We start from the raw sequence: 27,275 nt of genomic DNA on the forward strand, positions 1-27,275 counted from the left end.
TGATTTCCGACAAAAGAGTAACGTTACAAAAATGTTGCGAAGTTTGGACTGGGAAGACTTGGGAGAAAGAAGACGAGCTGTTCGATTAAGTGGTATGTTCCGAGCTGGCGGTGGAGAGATGGCGTGGAATAACATCAGTAGACGAATAATTTTGAGTGGTGTTTGTCAAAGTAGGAAAGATCACAATATGAAGATAAAGTTGGAATTCAAGAGGACAAATTGGGGCAAATATTCGTTTATAGGAAGGTGAGATGGTCGATAAATATTTAAGATAAGTAGTATTTATCAAAATATGCATTGAAACATGTAAAAATGTGTAACTTTAAACTTCTGGAATAATGGTTCTTTTAGTGTGATTCGACATATGGAAACAGAATATCTAAATTACATATAATCCGGGCTCTAGTGATTACGTGCAATTTTCGACCGTACGAGGTGAATTTCTTTGTCATTAATTTTACATCGAACTAAGTTTTTTAATTAAACATTCGCAAATAGTTATAAAAGCCTCTACGTCTCTAACATCTAAAAACAATTTCAACTCAGGTGTTCTGTCAAAGAATCTCATCCCTTAGCTGTGTTGAAGGTGCAAGTCTTGGGTGTCTCCACCTGTGTTTATCAATCTTCCCTTGCACAAACTATGTCACATTGTTCTTCTCTCAGACTTCTTTTGTGATCCCTTTCCCAGTCCTCGGTTTAATGTCATCGGTTATTGCCCATGCTTCACTTCCACAAACGGCTACCCTCCACACAAAACTCTTCAGAAACATTTTTTCTAATAAGCATATTTGTGTTTGATGAGATGAAATTTCTTCTTTCTTAATAAGGACCTTCTTTGCTTGAGCAAGTCTACAATTAAATGTTTCTTTGCCGGGCAATTTGAAATACGCCGCCAGTGACTTCATGTGAAGTTGAAAGGTCTTTTTCAATTTATAAGAACGTCCTAACAGATAAAACGCATTTGATGACCGCAGAAAATTTGGGAAACTAGTTATTAGCCGGACCCGCGGTGTAGAGGTAGCGTGCCTGCCTCTTACCCGGAGGCCCCGGGTTCGATTCCCGGCCAGGTCATGGATTTTTACCCGCGTCTCAGGGTTGATTCGAGGTCCACTTAGCCTACGGGATTACAATTGAGGAGCTATCTGACGGCGATAGGATCCATCGTGCTGAGCAACGGTCGCTTGGTAGGCAACATGGGGTTTGGTTTGGTTTATTTAATTATTAATGGTGCCTCCAAATGAAAATTAGAGGTTGAATGACATGTGCACTTTTAACTTTAACTTTGTTCGATTTTGTTTCATTTTCTGTGTACAAGAACACATCAAATAGCCTAAATCTTAGATATTAAGTTACATATTATTATCTATTGCATATTTAACTACATTTTTTGTCAATTTTAGCTACATATTTATGTACATATTTCTCATATTACATTTATAATCCGGGCTCTAGTAATCACTACTAAGGCCCGTTTTTTTGAACTTCCCTCTTGCCCTCTCCTTTTCTTTTAATTTATCTATTACCTCTGTGTCGTACCAGCATGGGTACTTCCACGTGCTAACTATCCTGGACGGTACAGTGTCTTTGATTATAGCGTGAAGGAGGTTGTAAAAAAAGTGTTAACGCCTCATAGACTGAGGGGGGTCTTCGATTAAATGCCAAGGACACAATGAAAGGAGATCTCTCATTTGAGGAAAATTGGTCTTAATCCATGCGAACATTAATTTCCTCTGCGGTACAGGACTGGACAATAATAGATTTATTAAGAAACTATTAATATAATCAATTAAAAAAGGTCAAGATCAACTGGTTAGAACAAATTAAACAGGGTTTACAAGAAATAAACACTAGAGAAGATACCATCGTCGTTGCAAATTACACATTCGCGGAGAAAGCTAAAAAGAACACTAGGAAAAAAATGGGATAGCAGAACACAAGAAACAACAGTATGAATTCGTGAACAGATTTTGGAAGGAGAATAAGAAGCCGTCAGATCAACGTAACAAGTTCAACCGTGCTCTTTAATTGGCCATAACAAAGAAAGAAACAAAGAACAATTATTTCATTTAAATGTTATAGATAAAAAATAACATTTGCACAAACTATATTTTCGTATTTCACAACCCTCACTCCAGAAAAAGAATAGAAGCTTTTGAAATGTGGAGTTACATAAGAATGCTAAAGGTAAGATGGATAGATGGAATAACGAATGAAGAGGTAATGAATCGAATTGGTGAGAGGAGATCGATTCGGCTAAATTTGACCAGAAGAAGAGAGAGAATGATACAGCACATCTTAAGACTCCTAGGACTTGTGCAGTTGGTTTTTGAGGGAAGTGTAGGCGGTAAGAACGGTAGGGGTAGACCAAGATATGAATATGACAAGCAGATTAGAGCAGATGTAGGATGCAGTAGTTACGTAGAAGTGAGAAGGCTAGCACAGAATAGGGTGGCATGGAGGGCTACATTAAACCAGTTTATGGGCTGATGACTTAAACGACATAACCGGATCTCTATTACATAGTTGTTTTCGATTTATGAATACTAAGAATGCCTTTGCTGGCGAGATGTAGTGTTTACAGTGCACTGTCTTCTGGTATGGGCTATATCAAATTTGTTACTTTCATTGACCTGTCTCAGTCTCATCCTTGGCTTTGACAATATGAAAGTGACTGAGGTATGAGCGATGCTAGTAATACCATTGCTTATGCAGCCAGTCCCTGTCATGAATGGTGTGAAAATGTCGCTCATAGGGTCGGTTGGTACATGCATTTCAGTGGGCTTGGCAGACTGATATGTAATAGCAGCGGCTGGTTCGGTGAGGAAAGCAACGGGACACTACCTCACTCCTCTAGTACGCCTCTTCAGTGACGCCTAGGCTATTTATGACAGCTGCTGGCGGAGCTGCAGAGGATCAAACCAGCCTTCGGGCTGAATACCCAACAAACAAATACTAAGAATACTGCACATATCTTATCATTAAAGCACATAGCTTTTCATCCTTCCACTTCCTGAACATTATGTGACTATTATAGTGCTGATGATTGTCGGCTGACTTCGGTTTCTTCAGAAACTCTGAACAAAGATTTGTGCTTACAGCCTTTGACTTACTGAACAGATTTTTATAATATACAATTTTTTAGATGTTTTCTCAGAAAGCACTGATTAAAACTTTTTTTTGTGTGTGTGTAACCCTTTATAGTTTGAGAATTGAATTCTGATACATTCCATGGATAAAAATATGTTCGTTTTGTGAACCAGTGCATGAAAGCACGAGTGTCTCAAATCAGCTGATTCAGTATGGCAATGTATTTCAGCTGTTTTATTCAAATAATATTAGAAAGTACCTTATGAATGGGATAAAATGTAAACATAAGTATTGGCAGATGGCAAGAAGAGTACGCTATTAATCCTGCGTATGTCGAGATTAGTTCGTGTAATATTCCAGGCTATGTTTGTATAATATTCTATTTCCTAATCTGGAGATCCCCTCGCGCGTCATTAATCTGACTACACCGGTTTCATAAGCGTTCACTCAGATCAAATACAGTAATGTTCTTGTTATCACTACTTCTATTCTTGAACTCCAGTATGCACACGATAATGCTATATTGTCAAACTCAGAAGATGATCTTCATTCAGCATACCCTGGATGCATTTAACGAGGCATATAGGAACACTGGTCTAGTCAAACAACAGTAAAACGCACATTTTATATCAATCTGCACCAACCTGTAACGCTACTGCTCCTGCTGCCATAATTAATGGAACTAGCTTTAAAAATATCGAACACTTTCCTTATCTGGGCAGTCACCTTTCAACAAATGCGAACATTGACGCTGAAATTCTATATCGTCTCAAATAGGCCAGTGCAGCCTATTATCGTATGCGATTTAAAAAATAAAAAAAATAAAAAAATTGCTTAACGTCGCACCAACACTAATAGGTCTTATGGCGACGATGGGATAGGGAAGGGCTAGGAGTGGGAAGGAAGTAACCGTGACCTTAATTAAGGTAACGAACGGTGTGAAAATGGTAAATCATCTTCAAGACTGCCGACAGTGGGGTTCGAACCCACTATCTTCCGAACGATTCACTGTGAGTGGGGGTGTTAGAGTAACACCTATGCTAACCCCTGCCTGTCCTAAGAGGCGACTAAAAGAGGCCCAGATCCTCAAACTTTGGAGCGTTGGTTGGCGACCACGGGGCTCTTAGCTGAGCCCTGGCATTGCTTTCACTTTCTAGTGCCGATCTCCTCACTTTCATCTATCCTATCCGACCACTCTTGGTCTTTTCCGACCCCGACGGGGTTAGTTTTGCGAATCCTATGCAGTCTCATTTCACGCCCTTCGTGACCCTTGTCTTTCTTCGGCCGATACCTTCATTTTTCGAGCAGTCAGATGGTGGTAGTGGTGATTATTGTTTTAAGAGGAAGTACAACTATGCAACCATCCAATATATAACACTAATCAGAGAGAAAAATTGAGGTATCGGCCGAAGAAAGACAAGAGTGACGAAGGGCGTGAAAATGAAAGATTCCCTAGGCCTCGAATGCTCCAATACCGTTGGGGTCGGAAAATAACAAGAGTTGACCAAAGGAGGCCAGAGTGGATAGATGAAAGTGAGGAGCCGGCCACAAGTAAGTGGAAGCAATGCCAGGACTCAGCTAAGGGCCCCATGGTCACCAACCCACGCTCTAAAGTTCAAAGCCCCTGGGCCCCGTTTAGTCACCTCTTACAACAGGCAGGGGATACGAACAGACACCTTCAATGTTTCTCAGTTTTGTATTAATAGAGGATGCTTGCCCAGTGGTAATTCCTCTTAAAATAATGATCACCATCGCCTCTGCCGAGTGCCAGATCACATCTACGTGACGCACACCGCGTAGCTCCTCGCTCCGTGAATGATAGATTGGCTAACCAAAGGCGACACAGAGGCTGGCGCTACATCCTACCTCCTTTTTGTCCAATCATTCATCTGGTATTCATTTCTGGTGTAGGATAAGTGAATCCCAGGCCTTCCAGTAGTACCCACAGCTTTTTTAAAACAAGTACCAAGATTTGTGGCTCCCTCTGTGGATCAGTTGGAGCCGAAGATCATGAGTTCGAACCCGGCACAGGTAGTCGGAGTTTTGAAAGCTGGAAAGAAATCCATTCGACACTCCATGTCCACACGACAAAATTTACTAAACATCAGCCAAGGATTGCCCGGTTTACCCTGCCATCTGGTGGAGCAAATCGGAACGCCGAAATTGATGGGAAGGAATCCTACATGGCGCCAAATCAAAATGCCTGCCTGCATATGATAACTAAGGCCATATTATTATTCTTATTATTATTATTATTATTATTATTTTCGCCTCATTGGCTGAATGGTCAGCGTAGTCGCCTTCGGTTCAGAGGACCCAAGGTTCGATTCCCGGCTGGGTAGTAGATTTTAACCTTCACATGTTTATGTCCATTGTCAACGCAGCAGGAATAGTTTAAATTAGACCTGAAATGGTGAAGTATAGTGGGAAGGCAAGGATCAAATGGCTTCATAGAGTAGTAAGATTAGCATGGAGTGTTGGTAAGGTACCTTCAGATTGGACAAAAGCAGTAATTGCACCTATCTACAAGCAAGGGAACAAGAAGGATTGCAACAACTATCGAGGAATCCCATTGATTAGTATACCAGGCAAAGTATTCACTGGCATCTTGGAAGGGAGGGTGCGATCAGTAGTTGAGAGGAAGTTGGATGAAAACCAGTGTGATTTTAGACCACAGGCCAGACTGCTTACTCCATTTCCACCTAACTAAATCCCTCCCTGCCATTTTATATCAGATTTTCAGTATGCACCAGGTAACTGGGAAATGCTACCAGAGGAATAGGCAGTTGTGTTTATGTTTCGTAGATCTAGAGAAAGATATGACAAGGTACCGAGAGAGATGTTCGCCATACTGGGGGGACTATGGAATTAAAGGTAGATAATTAAAAATCAATCAAAGGCATTTATGTTGACAATTGGGCTTCAGTGAGAATTGATGGTAGAATGAGTTCTTGGTTCAAGGTCCTTGCAGGGGTTAGACAAGGCTGCAATCTTTCACCTTTGCTGTTCGTAGTTTACATGGATCATCTGCTGAAAGGTATAAAATGGCAGGGAGGGATTTAGTTAGGTGGAAATGGAGTAAGCAGTCTGGCCTATGCTGACGACTTGGTCTTAATGGCAGATTGTGCCGAAAGCCTGCGGTCTAATATCTTGGAACTTTAAGAGCTGCAATGAGTATGGTATGAAAATTAGCCTCTCGAAGACTAAATTGATGTCAGTAGGCAAGAAATTCAACAGAATCGAATGTCAGATTGGTGTTACAAAGCTAGAGCAGGTCGATAATTTCAAGTATTTAGGTTGTGTGTTCTCCCAGGATGGTAATATAGTAAGTTAGATTGAATCAAGGTGTCGTAAAGCTAATGCAGTGAGTTCGCAGTTGCGATCGACAGTATTCTGTAAGAAGGAAGTCAGCTCCCAGACGAAACTATCTTTACATCGGTGTGTTTTCAGACCAACTTTTCTTTACGAGAGCGAAAGCTGGGTGGACTCAGGATATCTTATTCATAAATTAGAAGTAACAGACATGAAAGTAGCAAGAATGATAGCTAGTACAAACAGGTGGGAACAATGGCAGGAGGGTACTCGGAATGAGGAGATAAAGGCTAATTTAGAAATGAACTCGATGGATGAAGCTGTACGAATAAACCGGCTTCGGTGGTGGGGTCATGTGAGGCGAATGGAGGAGAAAAGGTTACTTAGGAGAATAATGGACTCTACTATGCTACTATGGAGGGTAAGAGAAGTAGAGGAAGACCAAGACTACGATGGCTAGACTCAGTTTCTAAGGATTTAAAGATAAGAGGTATAGAACTAAATGAGGACACAACACTAGTTGCAAATCGAGGATTGTGGCGACGTTTAGTAAATTCACAGAGGCTTGCAGACTGAACGCTGAAAGGTATAACAGTCTAATGATAATGTATGCATGTATGTATGTTTGTTTATGTCCCCTGGCTTATTATTATTATTATTATTATTATTATTATTATTATTATTATTATTATAGACTACTATTTTGTAAGAAAAATATACATTTCTTAAAACTTAGAACTGTATTATCTTTATGCATTATTATTTATATATTTTTTTCTCAGTGTACGAATACTTTCAGGTGTACCAAATTTCATTCGCCACCATTCATTTCATCCTCTTTAGCTCCTCAACTGAGGTTGGCGTCAGGTAGGACATCCGGTCGTAAAACATATCATTAACCACACCTTTCCCCGACCCCGTATCAAGAAACGAGACTATGGGGTAGACAAACAAACATTTGGATAGCAGAGAAAATACACCAACTAAAAAATTTGTATATTCAAGATTAGGCCATATTTAATAGCTAAAATGCTGTTTACTTTTAACATATTTAACTATTTTTTTTTTTTTTTTTTTAATTCTGTAGTTGCAGCCTAATTAGCCGACCCTGGTCAGTTAAGTCCTCCTCTGAACAGATGGAGGTCGGTTTACTTAGCTGTATCCTGCAAGACCGCCCTTGCAAAAGAAGTGACACAGATATAACAAATCTGCTTCCTTCTTGTTAATTGCAGATAACATTTCAGATGCAAACATTCACTGAGAAAGGTCAAGTCAAAGTCATTAATTTTCAATTCCTTACAACTTTTTCTTCTTCTGCCGCTTTCCCCATACCTGTGGGCACGTGGGTCCGAACTGTGTAAATACATATGTGGACTTGGCCTTATTTTACGGCCGGCTGGCCTTCCTGACGCCAACTATATATGGAGGGATGTAATCACTAGGACCCGGATGTTTATGACGTCATATTTTTTCTTTATAGTATTTCCATGGAAATTGCAAATTAAGCATGATTTTATCTGTATGTATGCATGTTCAGTCCGTCAGCGATTCCGCTGGTGGGATCCCAACAGCTCTGCCATCAGCTGTCATAGATGGCCTAGGCATCACTGAAAAGGCGTGCTAGGGAAATAATGAGTGAGGTAGTTTCCCGTTGCTTTTCTCACCGAGCCAGAGTTGCTATTACATATCAGTCTGCCAAGCCCACTGAAATGCATACACCAACCGACCCTATGAGCACACCATTCATAGCAGGGACTGGCTGCATAAGGATTGGGATTACTAGCATTGCTCATACCTCAGTCACTTTCATATTGTCAAAGCCAAGGATGAGACAGACAGGTCAATGAAAGTAACAACATTGCTCTAGCCCATACCAGAAGACTGTCAACACTACATCTCCCCAGCAAAGGCATATGATTTTATCTACGGTGACTAAAATTATGCATTTTTCACGGGTCATATTTTGGATTTTTTTTAACGTTTTGTCATTTTCTGGTAATTTTTCGCATTATGGAAATATTTCCCCGTGAATGTTTGTGTTTGTCATATTTTTATATTGTAATTCTGTTTTCGCATACCTGCTTGGAGTCGTCTCAAAGAGGGATTTTTCACATCTCCTAATTGTTGTTTGTAATTCCTTACAATTATCTTTCTAAGAAATATATATTTATATGAATTAGGAGGGTAGGCTGTATAGAAAGAGACAGATGCGATTAGTGAGCCTCAATCGAATCCCAATGATTTGACATATTTCAAATATGCCCCAATAAAATCCTGCGATGTTGAGCTTTCCCCTTACAAGTCAATATTGCGTGAAAATAGAAGATCGTTCCTATTTGACAACTTTAAAATATACGTAATTTCCTACTGTAATTCTTTCTGATCGCCCATCAAAATATGACATTTGTTTCATTTCGTGCAGAGTACAATTGGGCTTCAGTGAGAATTGATGGCAGAACGAGTTCTTGGTTCAGGGTACTTACAGGGGTAAGACAAGGCTGCAATCTTCCACCTTTGTTGTTCGTAGTTTACATGGATCATCTGCTGAAAGATATTAAGTGGCAGGGAGGGATTCAGTTAGGTGGAAATGTAGTAAGCAGTCTGGCCTATGCTGACGACTTGGTCTTAATGGCAGACTGTGCCGAAAGCCTGCAGTCTAATATCTTGGAACTTGAAAAGAGCTGCAATGAGTATGGTATGAAAATTAGCCTCTCGAAGACTAAATTGATGTCAGTAGACAAGAAATTCAACAGAATTGAGTGTCAGATTGGTGATACAAAGCTAGAACAGGTCGATAATTTCAAGTATTTAGGTTGTGTGTTTTCCCAGGATGGTAATATAGTAAGTGAGATTGAATCAAGGTGTAGTAAAGCTAATGCAGTGAGCTCGCAGTTGCGATCAACAGTATTCTGTAAGAAGGAAGTCAGCTCCCAGACGAAACTATCTTTACATCGGTGTGTTTGCAGACCAGCTTTGCTTTACGGGAGCGAAAGCTGGGTGGACTCAGGATATCTTATTCATAAGTTACAAGTAACAGACATGAAAGTAGCAAGAATGACTGCTGGTGCAAGCAGGTGGGAACAATGGCATGAGGGTACTCGGAATAAGGAGATAAAGGCTAATTTAGGAATGAACTCGATGGATGAAGCTGTACGCATAAACCGGCTTCGGTGGTGGGGTCATGTGAGGCGAATGGAGGAGGATTGGTTGCCTAGGAGAATAATGGACTCTGCTATGGAGGGTAAAAGAAGTAGAGGAAGACCAAGACGACGATGGCTAGACTCAGTTTCTAACGATTTAAAGATAAGAGGTATAGAACTAAATGAGGCCACAACACTAGTTACAGAGGCTTGCAGACGGAACGCTGAAAGGCATAATGATAATGTATGTATAAAATTAATATAATTATTTATTATTGAATGTTCTAGTTTTAAAAAGTACATGTTCAATATAATGTTAATTTAAACAGCGGCAAGAATTTGAAGATTTCGAAAATGTGACCAAAAAAATGTTAAGTTATATTTATTATCATATTTCTAACATTTTAGGTCATAAACATCCGGGCCCTAGTAATCACTATTGCGTGTTTTTGTGGTGGTTGGTAGTGTAGTGCACTGTCTGAATATGAAGAAGAAAGTGTTGCGACAAACACTAACACCCAAGCCAGAAGAATTAATTAGACGCGATTAAAATTCCTAACCCGGTCAAGAATCGAACCCGGGACCCTCTGAATCGAAGGCCTCAGCGCTGAACATTCAGCCGAGGAGTCTGACGAATATTAGGATTTTCTTTACAAATAAAGGAGCTCTCACACCTTTGGAAACACCATTTATAGTACTTGCACTGCCCCACGCAAAATCTACGCAGTTATCCCACGGAATCCCCATCTTCTTCATTTCATTATACAAAACATTGAATATTCCTTTGCCTGTACTGTTGTTGGATTCCTGAAGGGTGAGAGTGGTGGTGGTGATTATTGTTTTAAGAGGAAGCACAACTACGCAATCATCCTCCATTATCACTAAACGGGGGGAGGTAGTGAAATTTTAGGCCTAGCTTATCAGCACCAAATGAAACATCTAAACGAAGGCTACTGGGTAGATGGGATGAAGAAGCTTCTAGAATACAGAGGAATGGGATCTCACTGGGAAAGCAATGCGTCAAGGGATGACAGGAGGTTGTATAAGGTCGTCCAACGAGTGAAAAATATAGAAAGACAAATAATGACAGAATGCAACAGCAAGATAACACTCATAGAATTTTGCAAAATAAGTGAAAATATTACTATAAGGGCACAAATGTTAACAAAAAGGGAAATGAGAGGAATAATCTGGTGGTTGATGGGAGTATATAGAAATAAAGCTTTAAGAGAAAAAAAATGACGAAAACAAATTTAATTTATATAATTCACATATGGAAGTGGCACATCTGATTAAGGAGTGTAAAGAAACGATAAATACGAGTAATAGAGATAAATATATAGATTTGAAAGATTTGGATAACATTCTAAATGAACAGGAACTTTACACACCTGCTAAGCTATTAAACAGAGAATGGAAGAAACCTGGAAAAACAGTAAAATTATTTAATATTATTAGAGGTATCTGGGAAAAGAAATGTAAGGAAATCAGAGAAAATTACATGTAGTTAAGGAACAGGTATCCTGGAGTGTATAAGTTTAAACCCAGGAAATACCTAATAAGGATTATTGATTTATTTTGTAGTACGTTCAAATTTAACTGCATGTAATGTTTTAGATTACAATAAACGAATACGTTCTCGCCAGCTGGTGATCATCCGTGACTGCGAGAGAAGTGTATGAATAGTACCATATCTGAAGTACTTATTTGATTATTGTTTGCATGAAGGAACTATACCAAATGAACGGAGAGTTGCTATAGCAGCCCCTGTGTATAAAGGAAAGGGTGATAGACAAAGCTGAAAATTACAGGCCAGTAAGTTTGACATGCATTGCATGTAATCTTTGGGAAAGCATTCTTTCTGAGTATATACGACATGTTTGCGAAATTAATAACTGGTTCGATAGAAGGCAGTTCGGTTTTAGGAAAGGTTATTCCACTGAAGCTCAACTTGTACGATTCCAGCAAAATATAGCAGATATCTTGGATTCAGGAGGTCAAATGTACTGTATCGCAATTGAGCTGCCTAAAGCATCTGATAGGGTGGATCATAGGAGACTACTGGCAAAAATGAGTAATTGGACTAGACAAAAGAGTGACTGAATGGGTTGCTATATTTCTAGAAAATAGATCTCAGAGAATTAGAGTAGGCAAAGCTTTCTCTGACCCTGTAATAATTAAGAGGGGAATTCCTCACGGCAGTATTATTGGACCTTTATGTTTTCATATATACATAAATGATATGTGTAAAGAAGTGGAATCTGAGATAAGGATTTTTGCGGATGATATTCTCTAGAGAGTAATAAATAAGTCACAAGATTGTCAGCAACTGCAACGTGACCTCGATAATGTTGTGAGATGGACAGCAGGCAATGGTATGTTGATAAACGGGGTTAAAAGTCAGGTTGTGAGTTTCACAAATAGGAAAAGTCCTCTCAGTTTTAATTACTGTGTTGATGGGGTGAAAATTCCTTTTGGGGATCACTGTAAGTACCTAGGTGTTAATATAAGGAAAGATCTTAAATGGGGTAATCACATAAATGCACATGGTTATGAGGGTGTTTAGGGGTTATAGTAAAGATGTAATGGAGAGGGCGTATAAGTCTGTGGTAAAACTCCAACTAGAGTATGGTTCCAGTGTATGGGACTCACCAGGATTACTTGATTCAAGAACTGGAAAAAATCCAAAGAAAACCAGCTCGATTTGTTCTGGGTTATTTCCGACAAAAGAGTAGCGTTACAAAAATGTTTCAAAGTTTGGGCTGGGAAGACTTGGGAGAAAGAAGACGAGCTGCTCGACTAAGTGGTATGTTCCAAGCTGTTAGCGGAGAGATGGCGTGGGAGGACATCAGTAGACGAATAAGTTTGAGTGGTGTCTTAAGTAGGAAAGATCACAATATGAAGATAAAGTTGGAATTCAAGAGGACAAATTGGGGCAAATATTCATTTATAAGAAGAGGAGTTAGGGATTGGAATAACTTACCAAGGGAGATTTTCAATAAATTTCCAATGTCATTGAAATCATTTAAGAAAAGGCTAGGAAAACAACGGATAGGGAAACTGCCACCTGGGCGACTGCCCTAAATGCAGATCAGTATTGATTGATTGAACTCTGTCAGGTAAATCATTTCAAGTACTTATCACGCGCGTATTGTACGTGGAATTAAATCAAGATAGAGCAAATCCAGTGTGCTCGCAGTTACAGTCAACGCTATTCTAAAATGAAAGAAGTGTTGGACCGATGACCTTAGTTGTTAAGCCCCTTTAAACAACAAGCAAAAATCAGACTTTGCTGTAAGGAAGTGAAAGCTGGGTGAACTCAGGATATCTTATTCATACACAAGTCACAATTTGTTGTCCTTTAGGTCAACAGTCCACAAAATGGTTTGATGGAGCTCTCCATACCACTCTATCCTGTTCTAACCTTTTCATTTCTACGTAACCACTACATCCTACAGCTGCTGTCATATTCATACCTTGGTCTACCCCTACCGTTTTTACCGCCTAAACTTTCCTCAACAACCAACTGAACAAGTCATGAGTATCTTTAAGATGTGACCTATCATTCTGTCCCTTCTTCTAGTCAAATCGTTCTCCCCTCATCAAATCGATTCAGTATCTCTTCATTCGTGATTCAATCTACCCATCTCCTCTTCTGTAACACCACATTTCAAAAGTTTCTATTCTCCTTCTTTCTGAGCTAGTTATCGTCCATGCTTCACTTCCATTCAACGCCACGCTCTTCAAAACCATTTGTCTAATTCCTATATCAGTGTTTGAGATGAGAAAATTTCTTTTCTTAAGAAAGGCCTTCCTGAATAATGTTATTGACTTTACATCCCACTAACTACTTCGACAGTTTTCGGAGACGCCGAGGTGCTAGAATTTTGTCCCACAGGAGTTCTTTTACGACGTGCCAATAAATCTACTGACACGAGGCTGACCTATTTTAGCACCTTCAAAAACCATCGAAATGAACCAAGTTGGGGTCAAAAGGCCGGCGCCTCAATCGTCTAAAAAAGCCTTCCTTGCTTGTGTTTTTCTGCATTTTATGCCCTTCTTTCTTCTGCCATCATTATTCTACAATCCAAGTAACAGTATTCATCTAGGTGGTACTTTATTTTCCTAATCTAGTATTGCCTGCTCTACCTGACTTGTTTCGACTGCACTCCATATGAAAGTAGCAAGAATGATAGCTGATAGAAACAGGCGCCAACAATGACAGGAAGGTACTCGGCATAAGAATATAAAGGCTACGTTAAGAATGAATTCGACTGATGAAGCAGCGTGCATAAACCGGCTTCGGTGGTGGAGTCATGTGAGGCGAATGGAGATAGGTTACCCAGGATGATATGTACTCTGTTATGAAAGATAAGAGAAGTAGAGGAAGGCAAAGGCGACAATGGTTATGGTCAGTTTCTAATGATGTAAAGATAAGAGGAACAAAAACGGGGCGACAGAGCTAGTTACAAACAGACTGTAGAGGAGTTTAGTAAATTCACAGAGGCTGAAGTCCGACTCGTTGGCTGAACGGTCAGCGTACTGGCCTTCGGTTCAGAGGGTCCCGGGTTCGATTCCCGGCCGGGTCGGGGATTTTAACCTTAATTGGTTAATTCCAATGGCACGGGGGCTGGGTGTATGTGTTGTCTTCATCATTTCATCCTCATCACGACGCGCATGTCACCTACGGGTGTCAAATAGAAAGACCTGCATCTGGCGAGCCGAACCCGTCTTGGGATATCCCGGCACTAAAAGCCATACGACATTTTAGAGGCTGAACGCTGTGAGGCCTAACATTCTATAATGAAGATGTTTACCTTTAATGTTCCGAGTATTACTTTAAAATATTCTTCATGAATTTTACAGGTTACATGAAGTCACTCTGTGTTTAAAAACAGGGCAATCCGAATATTAAGTAAGCTATTCCTTAAATTAAGGGTGGGAAGCAGAGAAGTGCCGTCCTAGCATCGGAGCTATTGAGAAATCCAGACCTGCCTGCACACTGAACTTCATGGGCGTGATCTGTGTTAATGCGTTTCAATATAGCACAAGAATGACGCCACAGGGTAAAACTAAGCCAGCCTTCTTTTCGACTTTTACTGTATTCCAGCTAATTACCTCATAGAACATAACACCATTCAAAGAACATCCACACGATAACCAACCGCCATCTGATAGCACCACACTTGTTTTGAAAACAGAGAAACACGCGCGCACGTTTCAAGAGCAAACAAAGAACCGTTATATCTCAAACACGCCAGGAATTCAATAGTTCAGAACATTAACACACAGTGATTTGAAATAAACAGATAATCAACAAGAGAGAAAGCTCTTAGCTACTTACACAGCACGCCCTAGTTGTTTCACGCCGCGAAGCCCACCTGACTCAGAGCCACACCACAAACAGGTTGACTATGACGGCTGATGCCCGCACGCCCGCTTACAGGAGGAAGGTGAACAGGTTCTGCTCTACGTCAACAATACACACGCAGCGCCAAGCGTATATTCACGGAACTGCGAGAGGATTCACTTCTCACTTCCTCCCCGCTTCGTGCTAACAAGAACGTTCATGATAGGTTTTATTCTACGTATTAGTGACAGCATTTCTCGCTCGAGGGGAATCTCAGTTGTAGTCCAAGGTCATTTCTAGACAAGACGAGTACGGATGTTTGCCATACGGAAGTAAACCTGCAGCATTGCGGATGGCGACGAAGTGAGCAAGGATTTCATGTTTTCCCCACGAAGTGCGGACAGCGACCGCACCCTCATCCCTCCTAATCACCGCCGTTGTCTTCCCCATCATCATCAGTATCTTATTTATTTGTAAGAATAGGAAATGTAACCTATAACAAATAATGTAGTTAAGTATGAAAAGAAAAAAAATGAAATGTCGTATGGATTTTAGTGCCGGGAGTGTCCGAGGACAAGTTCGGCTCGCCAGGTGCAGGTGTTTTGATTTGACGCCGGTACGCGACCTGCGCGTCGTGATGAGGATGAAATGTTGATAAAGAAGACACACACACACACCCAGCCCTCGTTCCAGCGAAATTAACCAATTATGGTTAAAATTCCGCACCCTGCCGGGAATCGAATCCGGGACCCCTGTGACCTATGGCCAGCACGCTAACCATTTAGCCATGGAGCCGGACAAAGTAGTTAAGTGTAAGAGAGGACCAAGAGCATTAGCTTCGCCACTTGTAAAGCATACACAAAATAATTAATCAATCAATCATCATAAGGGCCGATGCCTTTGCTGGCGAGATGTAGTGTTTACACTCTTCTGGTATCGGCTAGAATAAATGTGTTACTTTCACTGATCTGTCTCAATCTCATCCTTGCCTTTGACAATATAAAAATGTGACTGAGGTGTGAGCGATGCTAGTAATACAGTTCCTTATGCACCCAGTCCCTGTTATTAATGGTGAATATCGCTCATAGGGTCAGTTGGTGCATGCATTTCAGTAGGGTTGGCAGACTGATATGTAATAGCAACGTCTGGCTTGGTGAGGAAAGTAACGGGAAACTACCTCACTCCTCATTTCCCTAGTATGCCTCTTCAGTGATGTCTAGGCCATCTATGACAGCTGTTGGCGGAGCTGTGGAGGATCAAACCAGCCTTCGGGCTGAATACCCAACATACATAAGGGCCCATATTAGCTCAGTGCCTTAGCTGCTGACTTCCCGCCCGGAAGGCTGAAGTTCGAATCCCGGTCGTTTCTGGGTTGAGATTTTCATCTAAAAAACTACGTGCCGTCAGGAAGGCCACCGCCCTTAAACTGTCGGCTAAAACCAAAATGAGCCTCGGTGGTTCCAGTGACCCCACAAATTAGTGGAAGAAGCTGAAGAAAGTTGTAAATAATAATAATAATAATAATAATAATAATAATAATAATAATGTTATTGGACTTACGTCCCACTAACAAGTTTTACGCTTTTCGGAGACAGCAAAGTGCCACAGTTTTGACCCACGGGTAGAGATTAACCCCCATGGCACTACAGCCCTTGAAGAGCCTTGGCCTACCAAGCGACCGCTGCACAGCCCGAAGACCTGCAGATTACGAGGTGACGTGTAGTCAGCACGACGAAATCTCTCGGCCGTTAGTCTTGGCTTTCGAGACCGGGCCCGCTATCTCACCGTCAGATAGCTCCTCAATTCTAATCACGTAGGCTGAGTTGACCTCGAACCAGCCCTCAGATCCAGGTAATAATCCCTGGCCTGGCCGGGAATCGAACCCGAGGCCTCCGGGTAAGAGGAAGGCACGCTACCCCTACGCCTCGGGACCGGCGGGTAGAGATGAGCTTAAATTATATTTCAGAACATCCGTGATACAAAAATATCTGATTTTTATCTGTGATTCTTTTTTTTTCTTTTTTTGTACAAAAATATCTGACTTTTATCTGTGATCCATGCATTTGCTGGCAGGACCTAGTGTTTACAGTGCACTATGTCTTCTGGTATGGGCTAGAGCAATTTTGTTACTTTCATTGATCTGTCTCTGTCTTATCCTTGGTTTTGACAATATGAAAGTGACTGAGGTATGAGCGATGCTAGTAATGCCATTCCTTCTGCAGCCAGTCCCTGCTATGAATGCTGTGAAAATGTTGCTCATAGGGTCGGTTGGTGTATGCATTTCAGTGGGCTTGGCAGACTGACATGTAATAGCAACTTCTGGCTCGGTGAAGAAAGCAACGGGAAACCACCTCACTCCTCATTTCCCTAGTACGCCTCTTCAGTGATGCCTAGGCCATCTATGACAGCTGTTGGCGGAGCTGTTGAGGATCCAACCAGCCTTAGAGCTGAAGACTGAACATACATACATCTGTGATTCAGTCACAGGAAGCACGAGCATATGATTATCGTCACGGTCACTCTTTGGTGGCGAGCGGCTAGTATGGAAATACTTCTAATTGATATTTTTCGGGAAGATTCAGAACATTCGAAGTGAGAAAAATAATATTCACATTTATAATTTGAAGTTTTAATAATACATATGGAAGAGCTCTGCCTGCTGTCATTTCTTGATGGTTACAGTACTTTTGCATCCATCTCTTGGCACAGGCTAGAGCAAAGTGTAGCTTCCACTGAAGTCCCAGTCTCATCCATGGCTGTGACAATATGGAAGCTGCTGGGGTATGGGTGGTGCTGATTAATGACATTCAGAGCACAACCAGTGTGTCTGAGTGTCATGAAAGGTGTTGCTCATAGGGTTAGTTGTGCTACAATAGCACTGTCTGGCCCAGTGAGGAAAGCAATGGCAAACTACCTCACTCCTCATCTTGCCTAGTACGCCCCATTTTGGTACTAACCCCCTAATACTCTTACAATTAAAGCTAATAATTTTAAAGTGGTTGGTAAACAAATCATAGAAGGTGATGGAAATATAACTCAACTTAATATACACCCCCCTAAAATTGCCATTATGACCAACACTAATATTCTCTTCAACATAATTTATCCCTCATCATTTAATGGGTGAAATGATGTGGAATTAAATTCACCTGTTATTGAATCTAATCGTAAAGAATAACATACAGTCAACCTCGTAGAGAAAAAATATTTAAAAAAACTAAATATATTAACATAAGATAATCTAACAATTTCTAAAATTAAATCCTTGGAGTAAAATCCAGCTAAAAAAGGTATACCACAAAGCGCAAGATTAGAAATATTAAAACAAACAGCCGTCAGTGGCATTTGACTACAAATATTTCCTATAAACCGAATATTTTTGGAATCCTTCATATTATGAATTAATGAACCAGCACATATAAATAAAAGGGCCTTAAATAATGCGTGTGTTAAAAGATGAAAAAATGCTAATTTAGGAAAACCCATACGGTAGCTAAAATTCTTATCATCAAACCTAACTGTCTTAAAGTTGATAAAGCAATAACCTTCTTTAAATCAAATTCGAAGTTAGCTCCTAAGCCCGCCATAAATATAGTAAGACCAGCTATAAGCAATAAAAACTTAGACAATCAAGTATCCACAAATGCTCTATTAAATCGAATCAACAGATAAACCCCTGCCGTAACCAATGTTGATGAGTGTACTAAAGCTGATACAGGTGTCGGGGCTGCCATAGCCGCTGGTAATCAAGAAGAAAAAGGAAGGTTTTTGTGGTTTCCCTATAACTGCATAGCCTTTGGTGATGCTATTTGAGGATCCAACCAGCCTCTGGGCTGATGACCTAACAGACAGACATGGAAGAGCTTGTTAAAATGATGCGCAAAAAATTAACAAGCGGATTGTGATTACCCGTGTCGTGTCTCCGGGATATCAATGGCCTACTTAATGTAGGTTTAAAAATAAAAAGACTAAACATAATGAATACAAAAATTCCTCCCATATACAGTACTATTCAGCGAAGGTGTCCACGTCAAATAATTCGTGAACGGTTAAAGATATTGACATTTTGTTTTCACTTTCGGTTGGTGTCAAAGGGCTAATAAGCGGGCTAGCAGGCCTACTGTGTCATGACTGGGACCTGGATTCATATGCACTAAAAACTCCGAAAATAGCATGCACATATGCACTAAAATGTTGAAAAATGCACCAAAATATGCACTAAAAATGAAACAGAATAAATTACCAAACTCATTATCTAATTTTTACTCAATGAAATTCCTTGCGAAATGATCCACGGCAGTAGGTTTCAACAGTTTCTCCATGTTTTCAGGACAAGAGACAAGTTAGCAACTCCAAATCAGCAGGACGTACCCATCATCTTAATAATAACAAATTCCACTATCTGTATAAATTGGTGGGAGGTCAAGATTACCTCGCAAATTTGCGTAACATAACTTACAACCTACATCTGTAAACAAGTTGATCAGCATTTTCAACTAGAGCCCACATTTGACTCCTGCACACATTCTACGTCCTGTCTGTTATGTTTAAAACAATATACATTATTGTGTTTTCACAATTTAGCTTGTGGGCACTCTATTTTAACTTACATTCTGGAAACACCACGTCACATAAGTTGCATTTTAATTTTCGTTTTTCCGTAAGATTGGTGTTCACCTTGGTGCTGTTCTTATAGAAAAACATTTACTACTGTTTTTAAGACGAAGATTCAACAATAGTTTCAGACACAAGGTTTTGAATGGACATTGTGATAATTTAAAATGTTCATGTTATCACGTTTTTGAAGTGCTTTAATGTTGTTTTGCATGTAATGTAATTTGGTTTTTAGACTACTGTGATTTTAATTTTGACTATTGTCTTTTTTAATATGTTTACGACTGTTCACGAACATCTTTAAGATTAAAATTAATGGCTGAAGATGCTCTTTATAAGAGTGGAACATGTCCCATAGAAGAATTAATTGTTGTTTTTTTTTTGCTAGGGGCTTTACGTCGCACCGACACAAGAATTAATTGTATGAAAGTGTAAACACCAATAAAGGTCATTTGTATTGTATAGGTGGATATAAATACTTCTTATTATAATTGCTGTAAATAACATCATTCACTACGGAACAACCATGAGGATAATGACCTGCAATGTTTTCAGGAGTCAATGACTTTCTGTTGTCGGACAGAATGAATTTATAGGTGAAAATGATCGTTCTACGTCAACGGACGTAACTGGGCAATACTTGTACACCGGCACTGACTGCTCGGATCATTCTTCTGGCAAAGACTTTAGGCATTTTTACAATTTAATTTGGAAAAACACTGCAACAGACGAAGAGGAAGTTAACAGATGAACGCACTTGTTTAAGCAAACCTTGCGAGGCTACTGTAAGGAGAAGGAGAAAGGAATGTCAGAAAGAAGGAAATTGCTGTTGTGAAAAACATGATTATGTATCTACCTACTTGTATTGCGACACTGAAAGCACTTTCCTTGATCAGGGAAGTCTTCTCGTGTTGCCAAGTGATGTGCTACATACAGAGCTCATTGATTTTTTCATTTCGTTCAGAAATCTTAGATAATCGATCACACATAATAGAAAAATATGTCTGTATATGCACTGACGTTCAAAATATACATTTGTATGTGCGCATATGCATTTTTTAAAAGTCCGGGCCCTGGCCATGACGTTAATATTTTCTGGGATCATGGTACCACACTATTTTGTACCGTGATTATTTTGAAAATCGGGCAATACTTCTCGAAAAAATATGACGTATTCAAACATGCCTTATTTGCCAGCTGAGGACTAATCTGTTCGATTCAAGCTACGTATGAAACATGAGCAAGCTATTGGCATAGAGTTACTAGATAGGTATTCTCTCTACTGTACTCAGAAATACACTACGATACAATGTATTATTGCACACCTTTAATATCTTCTTCTTTTTCTTCATCTGTTTACCCTGCAGGGTCGGTTTTTCCCTTGGACTCAGCGACGGATCCCACCTCTACCGCCTCAAGGGCAGTGTCCTGGAGCGTCAGACATCGGGTCGTGGGGTACAACTGGGGAGGATGACCAGTACCTCGCCCAGGTGGCCTCACCTGCTATGCTGAACAGGGGCCTTGTGGGGGGATGGGAAGATTGGAAGGGATAGACAAGGAAGAGGGAAGGAAGTAGACTTTGATGATTTACAGTGAATTTTAGTAGATCCTCTTGTACTGTATGAATGTATATCAGAATTCAAGTTGCAAAGTGTGTTGGAATGAGCTCGTCAATTTTTCAAAATGAAATGGTTGGCTTTTAGTGCCGGGAGTGTCCGAGGACATGTTCGGCTCGACAGGTTCAGGTCTGCGCGTCATGACTGACGAAAGGTAATTTGAGGAGAGTGTGTTCAAAAGGCGCTATTTGAGAGGAAAACGCAAGAAACGTATAATAAAAAGCACATAAAACGTACTCATGATTGGGTATGGCACAGTGTTTTTTTAAATACATCTTCTGTGATGCATGTGAACCAAATACCGATTTTTTTACAAGTGGAAATAGCACCTGTTGAACACACTCCTCATTTAAAAGAGCAAAGTCATCTCCGTGCAGACCGAGAAGGCCCTTGAGTGGTGGAAGGTAAAGGTTTCCACTATCCGTAACCTCGACACTTGGTGGGGTAAAGTGGTTATCTCTGGATCCGGTCATCGTAACCCCCTGAAATTAACCTGGTATTCATATTTGGTATACTGTAGACTGAGTGTACCTCAGGGCCATGCGCACCTCCGGAAGTGGAAATCTCGTTTCTTAAATGTTTCGACTCCCTGGCGGGCAATCGAACCCACGTCCTTCTGGATGAGCGCCTTTACCGCCTCGGCCAGGCAGTCCCTACTTAAGGTCATTTAAGGTGACTTGCGGTAACTTAGAACATTTAAGTTTGCTTAAGATTACTTAAGGTTAGAGGTCACTTAATTATTTATTTCGGGCCGATGATCTTCGATGTTAGGCCCCTTTAAACAACAAGCATCATCAACAAGCAAGCAATTATTTATTCCAGCTTGCCAGGTTCGATCCTGGCTCAGTGCGGTAGTATTTGAACGTGCTCAAATACGTCAGCCCCGCGTCGGTAGACTTAACGAACTCCCGTGGGTAGAGATGGTCGATAAATCACAGCCTGTTACTTTGTCGCCGATATTTTTCTGTCTCCGATATATCGGATGCGCTGTCAGGGAAGTATCTGTGACAAAATATCGTTTTAACATGTGTACTTTGATCACGTTCACAGGGCTATGTTATCCGCTGTAGCATCTACATACAGCGATATTAAAGGTGTCCGTCTCTGTGGTGTAGTGGTTAGTGTGATTAGCTGCCACCCCCGGAGGCCCGGGTTCGATTCCCGGCTCTCGGGAGGTCAACTGAGTAGAGGTGGGTTCGATTCCTACCTCGGCCATCCTCGAAGTGTTTTTCCGTGCTTTCCCACTTCTCCTCCAGGCAAATGCCGGGATGGTACCTAACTTAAGGCCACGGCCGCTTCCTTCCCTCTTCCTTGTCTATCCCCTTCCAATCTTGCCATCCCCCCGCAAGGCCCCTGTTCAGAATAGCAGGTGAGGCCGCCTGGGCGAGGTACTGGTCATCGTCCCCAGTTGTATCCCCCGATCCGATGTGTGAAGCTCGAGGACACCGCCCTTGAGGCGGTAGAGATGGGACCCCCGCTGAGTCCGAGGGAAAGCAGATTAAGAAGAAGAAGAAATAAAAAAATGGTCTTCTGTCACCTTATGTAACCTTAACCCACACTGAATTGCAATATATGAATAACCTAAGTTATCTTAAATGACCTTAACTCGGATGCCAACATGTCTTCCGCTGTCCCAAGCACGAGTTAACTCGGATTTCGAGCACTTCCGAGTCCAGTCTGACGCTGTAGTTTTGTTGTTCATCACATGCTCTGTTCAAACAATTCATAAATCGCCTTATCGTATTTTGACGACAATTATGTGCCTTATGTTTTTCTTTCGTAGCTGTCTTCTGAGATGTATGCGTAGAAGTGCAAAGAAAGCATAAAAGAGGGTTATATTTTAGACATTTGAGGCTGACTTTTATGAGTATAGTCGCAACCCGTGAATCATGTCTACCTCAGTTTTGTCGGATAATGCTAGGATGTCTCCCAGAAGAGACGCGCGTCTGACCGCCGCGACAAATGGACAAGGGCTACTGGTTCAGGGACGGACCCAGCTAAAGAAGCTAGCCCAACGCAGACAGCATTTACGCATCTCCACGCTCAACACTGGGTCTCTTACTATAGACGCAGTCGCGAACTAGCAACGATACCTAAAGAGCGGAAAGTAGACATTGCATGCGTGCACGTTGGAAAGGAGAGAAATCGCGTGATATCGGAGATGGCTATGAACTGATCTACCATGGTGCATCCAGCAGGAATGGCGTTGCCGTCATCGTCTACTTTTGAGGATGAGACCAGCCTTCGGGTTGAATACTTAACATACAACCTCAAGGGCAGGGGCGGCCGTACCTTATGTGCTGCAGCACATTGTCTATTTTAAAAATAGTATCTACAATCAAATACAGTGCATTGAAAAAGACGTCAGCCAAAGAATAGGAAATTATTTAACTCCCCTCACACCCAGGTAACCATTCGTGTACCGAGCTCGATAGCTGCAGTCGCTTAAGTGCGGCCAGTATCCAGTATTCGGGAGATAGTAGGTTCGAACCCCACTGTCGGCAGCCCTGAATATGGTTTTCCGTGGTTTCCCATTTTCACACCAGGCAAATGCTGGGGCTGTACCTTAATTAAGGCCACGGCCGCTTCCTTTCCACTCCTAGCCCTTCCCTATCCCTATCCCTTGATACTTACAGTCTTTGCTGGCGAGATGTAGTGTTTACAGTGCACTATGTCTTCTGGTATGGGCTATATCAAATTTGTTACTTTCATTGACCTGTCCCAGTCTCATCCTTGGCTTTGACAATATGAAAGTGACTGAGGTACGAGTGATGCTAGTAATACCATTCCTTATGCAGCCAGTCCCTGTTATGAATGGTGTGAAAATATCGCTCATAGGGTCGGTTGGTGCATGCATTTCAGTGGGCTTGGCAGACTGATATGTAATAGCAACGGCTGGCTCGGTGAGGAAAGCAACGGGAAACTACCTCGCTCCTCATTTCCCTAGTACGCCTCTTCAGTGACGCCTAGGCTGTTTATGACAGCTGTTGGCGGAGCTACAGAGGATCAAATCAGCCTTCGGGCTGACTACCCAACATACATACACTTACAGTCTAGAGAGAAATGCCGTGGGAGTAAGACACACCTAGCACCCCTAGGGATGGGGAGGGAGTAAACATAATCGAAAACGACCTATATTAGTCCAGGATCCACAGTTTTCGCCGCCGCTGGGATGAATTGTGACAGTGAATAATATGCATGATACCGGGCGAGTTGGCCGTGCGGTTAAGGGCGCGCGGCTGTGAGCTTGAATCCGGGAGACAGTGGGTTCGAATCCCACTGTCGGCAGCCCTGAAGATGGTTTTCCGTGGTTTTCCAGTTTCACACCAGGCAAACGCTGGGGCCACGGTCATTTCCTTCCATCTCCTAGGTCTTTCCTATCCCATTGTCACCATAAGACCTATTCGTGTCGGCGCGACGTAAAGCGACTAGCAAAAAAAGTATACATGACATTTAAGTCCAAGTTCAGCCTTCATCGACAGGTGGTGGTGGTGATTATTGTTTTAAGAGGAAGTACAACTAGGCAACCATCTTCTAGTTAAGACTAATCAGAGAGAAAAAATGGAAGGGATCCGACACTTCGAAAAATGAAGTTATTGGCCAAAGAAAGACAAGGGCCACGAAGGGTGTGGAAATGAAAGACTCCCTAGGCCTCGAAACCTAATAGCGTTGGGGTCGGAAAAGAACAAAAGTTGGCCAAGGGAGGTCGGATAGGATAGATTAGAGTGAGGAGCCTGACACAAGTACGTGGAAGCAATGTCAGGACTCAGCTATAGGGCTCTTGATCGCCAATCCACGCTCCAAAGTTCAGAGCCCTTGGGGCCCCTTTTAGTCACCTCTTACGATAGGCAGGGGATACCGTGGGTGTTATTCTACCGCCCCCACCCACAGGGGGACCTCCATCGACATGCGGGTCATTTTTTTTTTTTTTTGCTAGGGGCTTTACGTCGCACCGACACAGATAGGCCTTATGGCGACGATGGGATTGGAAAGGCCTAGGAGTTGGAAGGAAGCGGCCGTGGCCTTGATTAAGGTACAGCCCCAGCATTTGCCTGGTGTGAAAATGGGAAACCACGGAAAACCATCTTCAGGGCTGCCGATAGTGGGATTCGAACCTACTATCTCCCGGATGCAAGCTCACAGCCGCGCGCCTCTACGCGCACGGCCAACTCGCCCGGTATGCGGGTCATAAGGGGTGAGGAAAAACTGTCCAAAATGACAGATATCGGTACTAAATTTACAGTTTTGGGGTTCTCTAGGCTGATTGGTAACAGTTCCAATGACAGTTGGAACCGTATACTTCATATCTATAGCGCTACATGTAAATGCATACAATTATCACTGATTTTTATAATTTGAAAGATATTCCATCATCGCCATAAGTCTTGGTGCGATGTAAAACTTTTTTTAAACAGTTCGTAAATTATCAGTCAATGTCACAATAAGGAAATCTACAAAACACTTGACACATAATTAATAGGTAAAAGTAAACGTTCAAAACAGTACCTGGGCAGCGCACGGAGCCGTTTCAAATCAAGACACGTTATCTGATCTAGCTGAGGAGCAGTACGGGTCTTCTAGTGGATTAATGCATAAGGTTGGTCAATCTTTAAGTTAAAATATTTGGCAAAAAAAAAAAAATATATATATATATATATATATATATATATATATATATATGATATATTTTATACGTCAGAGAACAAGTTATAAGTAGTGTTGTAGGTTGTAGGAGAAGACAATCAACTGATACCTTGCACATGTGCCGGAATTATGACAGTCCGAAATGGAAATGAACAACTGGAGGATATAGTCACAGTGTATAACTAGCCTCTTATTTCCTGGGTTGTAATTGCCAGATATATTTCAGTTTTAATAGGAGTGTGGATCATTACTTAACAATAATGGAGTTTCTTGTTATTTCTGTAAGCTATAAAAATGTGACACTGAAAATGTTGGTGCAACACCCAGCTTCAGATACCACCAGTTATCACTGTTATTCTTTACTATAGTAGTTCAGTGTTTTGACTCTTTTGGAGCACTTAACAAAGTGGTAAAGGTCTCTCTCTCTCTCTCGAGCATTGCTGGGTTGATGAAATCCGGCTCGCATACCCAGCTTATGGTGAAATTCGTGCACCGTCAGTCTTGTGATAGCACTTCTCATCTGACAGTTCGGTCCCGTCTAGCTCCTGTTACACATGGCATCCGTGGTGTAGAATGCTTCCTGCTTTCATCCTCCTGATACTTGAAAACTCTTGCTCTTGTCTAGTAGATGGTATAATAGTTGTGCTGTTATTCCTAACCCCTCTATTATGAAAGGTTCCTGCATAAGAATATATGCTAGTCTCGAAAGAGACGTTTTTGAAACAAAATTTGCAGAACAAAACACTTTCATTCATTTTCATTATCAAAAAATATGTGTTCTATCCTAATACAGGTTGTTTTAGATAATGTTTACATGTCACTCCCTCCTAACATTCAACTGAAGAGTTGTCTTACTCCCACAGTATTGTTCTTTTTCCACATTAGTCATATGTGTATAGAGTTTAAGTTTGGTTGAGAGCTATGTTGGAACACACCCACATATATTTTATTCCCACCCTCCTACCGACAAAGACTTCAACAGCATTTGGAATGTGACTGTGCATCTCGGCCACCTCAAAAAAGTATGGATTCAACACTGTTATAAGTAGCTACAAGAAAAGCTAAAATGTTGGCGAATCACACTAAAATGACCATTATTACAGGAGTTACGTATTTTGATGCATAATAAATATTACTTATTTTAAATATTTTTTAAAAATACTGCGCTTTTGAAAGAAAAAACAATTCATTTTTCATTAATTTTACAGCAATTTAAAACACCTGAAAATAGTTTAAAGCCTGTACATTTCTAACATTAAAAATAATTGAATAATTTAAAATGAAGTATTCTGTCAAAGATTTGCATCCCTTAGCTATATTGATGAAGTAATGGTACACTGTGAAGGGTTGGTCAATGACATGTTGCTTCTATTACGGAGAAAGAGACAAAGTGAAAGTTGCCCTGCGGCTGGGATGACCCGTGAAAGAAAACACTTGCTCAAACCATATTCTGAGTCACAGTTAGTGAATCGTTATGGCACCAGTCTCATCCAAACTGACGTCAAAGTTAAA

At 41.1% G+C, this 27,275-nt stretch overlaps 1 protein-coding gene across 2 annotated transcripts in view; it reads right to left on the minus strand.

Moving 5' to 3' along the window:
- LOC136885267 (protein turtle) overlaps window positions 1–15,071 on the minus strand; it is a 65,433-nt gene extending 50,362 nt beyond the window's left edge. For both annotated transcript variants that reach the window (XM_067157757.2, XM_067157756.2), the window contains exon 1: window positions 14,884–15,071. The gene's annotated coding sequence lies outside the window, so the exon portion shown is untranslated. The remainder of the gene's footprint in view (window positions 1–14,883) is intronic.
- Between the last annotated feature and the right edge of the window lie 12,204 nt (window positions 15,072–27,275).

Source organism: Anabrus simplex, chromosome 14 (assembly GCF_040414725.1).
Source record: "Anabrus simplex isolate iqAnaSimp1 chromosome 14, ASM4041472v1, whole genome shotgun sequence".
NCBI lineage: Eukaryota > Metazoa > Arthropoda > Insecta > Orthoptera > Tettigoniidae > Anabrus > Anabrus simplex.